This window comes from Alligator sinensis, unplaced genomic scaffold (genome assembly GCF_000455745.1).
Source record: "Alligator sinensis unplaced genomic scaffold, ASM45574v1 scaffold140_1, whole genome shotgun sequence".
NCBI lineage: Eukaryota > Metazoa > Chordata > Crocodylia > Alligatoridae > Alligator > Alligator sinensis.
The window spans coordinates 6,529,949-6,534,583 of NW_005841836.1; the positions used below are offsets into that span (position 1 = coordinate 6,529,949).

At 44.9% G+C, this 4,635-nt stretch overlaps 1 protein-coding gene across 6 annotated transcripts in view; it reads left to right on the plus strand.

Moving 5' to 3' along the window:
* The first annotated feature begins 520 nt into the window (after positions 1-520).
* The window catches only part of PLCB4 (phospholipase C beta 4), a 361,997-nt gene continuing 357,882 nt past the window's right edge, over positions 521-4,635 (plus strand). For 5 of the 6 annotated variants that reach the window (XR_003093691.1, XR_003093694.1, XM_025202256.1 and 2 more), the window contains exon 1: positions 521-574. The gene's annotated coding sequence lies outside the window, so the exon portion shown is untranslated. The remainder of the gene's footprint in view (positions 575-4,635) is intronic. The other variant, XM_025202236.1, reaches the window with a different exon arrangement.

Genomic DNA, 4,635 nt, shown 5'->3' on the forward strand with positions numbered 1-4,635 from the left:
GCCACCATAAATATTGTAATATTGATAGCTTGTGCTCAGCCACTTGTTTTACAAGGTATGTGATAATACTCATTCATCTTGAATAGCATGCTTTAGCTCTTTGACCACAGAAACTGGAATGTGGGAAGTTTATGGACTACACTATTTACCCTTCAAAAACGTTTTGATGATTCTATATAGGGGGTATTTTCTCCTTTGATATTTGTGATGATTTCTCTTCACATCAAAAAGAGTTACAGGGTATAGATACATTTTAGCCAATGTAATTTTGTAAGAGGAACTCTTCTTTAGTTCCCCTGTTAGTGGGAGGGTTGGGTTGCTTTTGACCATATTTTGCTTTGTGGTCTTGGCCTATACAGCCAAGATAACTGATTTATTGAGTGAGTGAACTGATTTGGATTCCAAAGGGGCTAATGCACAGCAAACCTGTTTTGGTTATAGGTTTCGTCTTGTACATGGCATAACAAACCTACAGGAGTCTTTCTCTCTCTCCTTGGCAAAACTTCCTGACTTCTGGCTCCTGAGAGACTTCAGAAAGATGTTAGAAGAGGCCTCTGGCATTATGCAAGAAGAGGTAGAGTTCACATTCCCTGGTGACATCCTCCCTCAAAATTTGTTTTTCTCATTCCTCGATAAAATAATTTAAGAAAATAGTAAATAGCAAGCTTCAACAGCATGTCTTAACTTCCAGGATACCTCAGAATAAGGCTTCAGTTTGTGCGGGCCGGGAGTGACCCGAGCCCTTTTCGCACTGCACACGGGCTGTGGCCAGCAGCCCGGGCACGCCGGGTCGGAGAGGGAAAGCCTTCGAGCTGGAATTAGGCACAGACGCGTATCGGTAGTTTAAAAGATTGTTTACTTACACCAAGACGGCAGTGGTGCAGGCCGGAAAGCTTGCTTAAGTTGCGGTTACAGACAGGAAAGAAGAGAGGCGGACAAGAGTTCTAAACTCGTGAACTCTAGCCCAATCCGGCTGACGGCTCTGAACACGCGAGCCTGTCGTGTCAGCCGAAGAAAGTACTCGTCCGGAAGAGCTCTGAATAAACTCACACGAAGTTTGCTAGGCTTCGTGGGTCCGGTTCTTTTGCGCGCAGGAAGGGATACGTCTAGGAATCTATTGGCGATGGGGAGAGGCTAGAGGTTGATCAGACCTCCGTTGCCTGCTTTAAATGCACTGGGTCCATAAGGATCCGCAGCGCTTAGAGATCTTCACACAGCGTGAAGTCTCCTCCTCCCTTGTTCGTGGAGTCCTCCAACTTGGGCGGAAACTACCCAAGCCTCTTATACGGCTAGTAAGCCAATCACTAGCCGCCACGTGTGAATAATTTAGAACTGGCCAATAATGGGACTCGAATTAGCATACAAATGGCGGGAACTCTTTGCAACGAGCACTTCTGTGCTGCAACAAAGAAATGCACCCTGCAAAGAAAGCTTCAAATTGGCGGGAAATTCTCCCTTGCACCGGGGTTCTCTTTTGCAGCAGAGAACTCCACCGTGCAAGGAAGCTGCAATTTAGCGGGGACAATTTAGCAGTGCCGAAGCACACAAAAACAAAAATCACACCCTTTGGGTTGTGACACAGTTGAGTGAAAAGCATGAACACAATCCTTCTTATAGCCCTAAATACAGACTGTATCTCTGGGCTTCTATTACCAGATCTTTCTGCAAGATGCTGCTAGCCTACCTGTGTGTAATAACAGGAGTCGATGATGCAGCACTTCAAGGGCATGAGTCCTTCCTTCCCATCAGAACTCTGAATGCTGATGGGGAACTGATCCTCTTCCCCTGAGGCCCCTAAACTGTAGGGCCTCAGGGACTCCATTTTCAATATCCACAAGATGAGAGAGAGTGAGCTGCTGTGCTGTCAACATTATATGATTGACATCTAGAAACACATCTTATCCTCTAGTGATGCAACCACTACGAGTAAAATGTCCCAGTACCTACAGGAGATTAGCTTCTGGCTGGAGATGAGATGGCTGATGCTCAGCCCAGACAGATCAAATTAATTCTAGTTTGAAGAGGGTAACACTTTGAAGAATTATCCTGGATGCTATCCCTCTTATCCATTGGAGTGTACAAACCTCATTCAAAATGACAGGAAGTCATGGGATCCAGTTTGGTCCATTGCAGATCTTCAGTGACCAGGTTTTGTCTGTGGCTAAATCCTTTTTCTACCTTCAAGGTGCTAGGAATTCCACGCCTTCCCTGGGGTTGAGCATTATAGGCATTCCATACATTTGTCACTTTACTGCTGGTTTATGGTAATTTGTTGAACGTGAAGCTGCATGTGAAAGACAGCTCACAATTTCCAGCTTGCATGCAAGGCTGTTTTTTGGATCCGTTCACAACCTCCATGCCATTGCCATCTTCCACTGCTGGTTGATGGCTTTGCCCCTAATCTTCAAACAAGCGATGGACTATGTCCCTGCTATGTTAGTGACTGCTTCATTATCTGCAAGACATAGGGACAGTTTCAGTCTTCTGGGACAGTGCAGACATAAAGCCTAGAGCAAACAGAGTGGGGATGGAACAGTTTCAGCTGATGGCATTTTCTTATGGAACAACCTCAAGGAGATGAGATGATTCCAAGATATGGCTTCATTTAGGGACATCTGCATTCTTTCTGATAAAACTTTTGTTAACTAGAGCAGCATTCACAGCATCAAGCACTCTCATTCTTTTACTTTTCGTGTTGCTTTTCTGAAAAAATGGACTGTGTCAAAATCATAGTTTCTTAAAACCGTAGGATAGAAGCAGTATAATATGCACGTAAAATGTACAGCTGGGTTTTTTAAACTATTTAGCATTTGATACTCTGTTTTACATAGGAGGTGTTCTCGTACAATGTTGATAACCAGGTGTAGAGACCCTAAGTAGAAGAGTTTTGTGCTATTTTCTTGGTGTTTTCTTAAAATGGAGGCCAGGATGACTGCTTAGCTCTGGCTTCTTGCCCAGTAAGAGTGGATTGTTCAAGAGCTTTAGAAACACAGTTGCTAGATAGCTGAAACAGCCCTGGCATGATAGTTGAGTATGTTCTGTCATTTGGTCTTTGTGTGAAGTGTCTGAGATTTGAAACCAGCATCAGATGGAGTATAGTTACGATAGTCATGCACCTCTCCCCCAACTTCTAAAGAAGTTAGCTCCATGAAGTAGAGGTTTTGGGTCAGGACCATGAAATGGAATCATTTTGGTATCCCTATGGTGAGCTGACACCTAATGTTGCAACACTAGAGCAAGAGAAAGAGATTTTTAATTGTAGCATAACCTGTATATGTTATGTACAAGGACGATCACTTTGGACACTGAGCACCTAGTGTGGTTCCTTTTGAGCGGGCATATTGATAGAAGTGGTGCTGCTGTGAAATATTTTCACTTGTGCCTTTGGCTGTGGGATTACATTCGTTGTTTGTCTTAATGTTATTTATTTAGAGATTGTATTATATATAATATAAACAGTAGTATAATCCAGCACCAAGGAGTCAAAAGGGATAATAGTGTTTTGTAGCAGGAACCGATTTAGCAATATACCAGCTGAAAGAGACTACATGCCCAGCTTCAGCAGTCATGTTATTTTAGTTCTGGTGAAGACCTGATGTGGAATGAAGATCAAAGAATAGGCTGTGTGATTTTTTTTCTTCCAATTGCTGATAGGCTTCCTTTCCCAGAAATGTCCTTATTTAACATAAAAAAGGGATTGCAGGCTGCCAAGCCTAGACAGGTGCTTGACCAAGAAAAATGCAAAGGAGAGAAGTGACTTTAAGAGTTAATCAAAAGTCTTGTTTGAGTTTCAATTTTCTTTTCTATGATCCTGTGAGCAGCAGAATGGCATGAGGGATGAGAAAAATACAGAGCAGCCCAATGAGGGAATTCAGTATGATTTAAACTGTGGATTGGGGTCACAGGCCTGAGGTGACAGAGCAACAGTCCTTTTCCCCTGATCGCTGAGATGATCACTAAGGATTTCATAGATTTCATAGACATCAGGGCTGGAAGGGACCTCGGAAGATCATCGAGTCCAGCCCCCCGCCCAAAGGGCAGGAAGTCAGCTGGGGTCATAGGATCCCAGCAAGATAAGCATCCAGTTTCATCTTGAAGGTGTTCAATGAAGGCACTTGAACCACCTCCGGTGGCAGGCTGTTCCAGACCTTGGGGGCTCGGACAGTAAAGAAGTTCTTCCTTATGTCCAGCCTGAAACGATCTTGAAGTAGTTTGTGACCATTCGACCTCATCATCCCTTGGGGCGCTCTGGTGAACAAACGTTCCCCCAGATGCTGGTGGTCACCCCTGATAAACTTGTAGGTGGCCATCAGATCACCCCTGAGCCTGCGCTTTTTCAGGCTAAAGAGCCCCAGGGCTCTCAGCCTGTCATCGTAGGGTCTGCTTCCCTGACCTCTGATCATGCGCGTGGCTCTTCTCTGGACTCTCTCAAGCTTCTCCACATCCTTTTTGAATTGTGGAGCCCAAAACTGGACACAGTACTCCAGCTGCGGCCTCACTAAGGCCGAGTACAGGGGGAGAATGACGTCCCGGGATTTGCTTGAGAGACGTCCCGGGATTTGCTTGAGACGTCCCGGGATTTGCTTGAGATCATCGAGTCTGACCCCCTGCATAGGCAGGGAAGAGTGCTGGGTG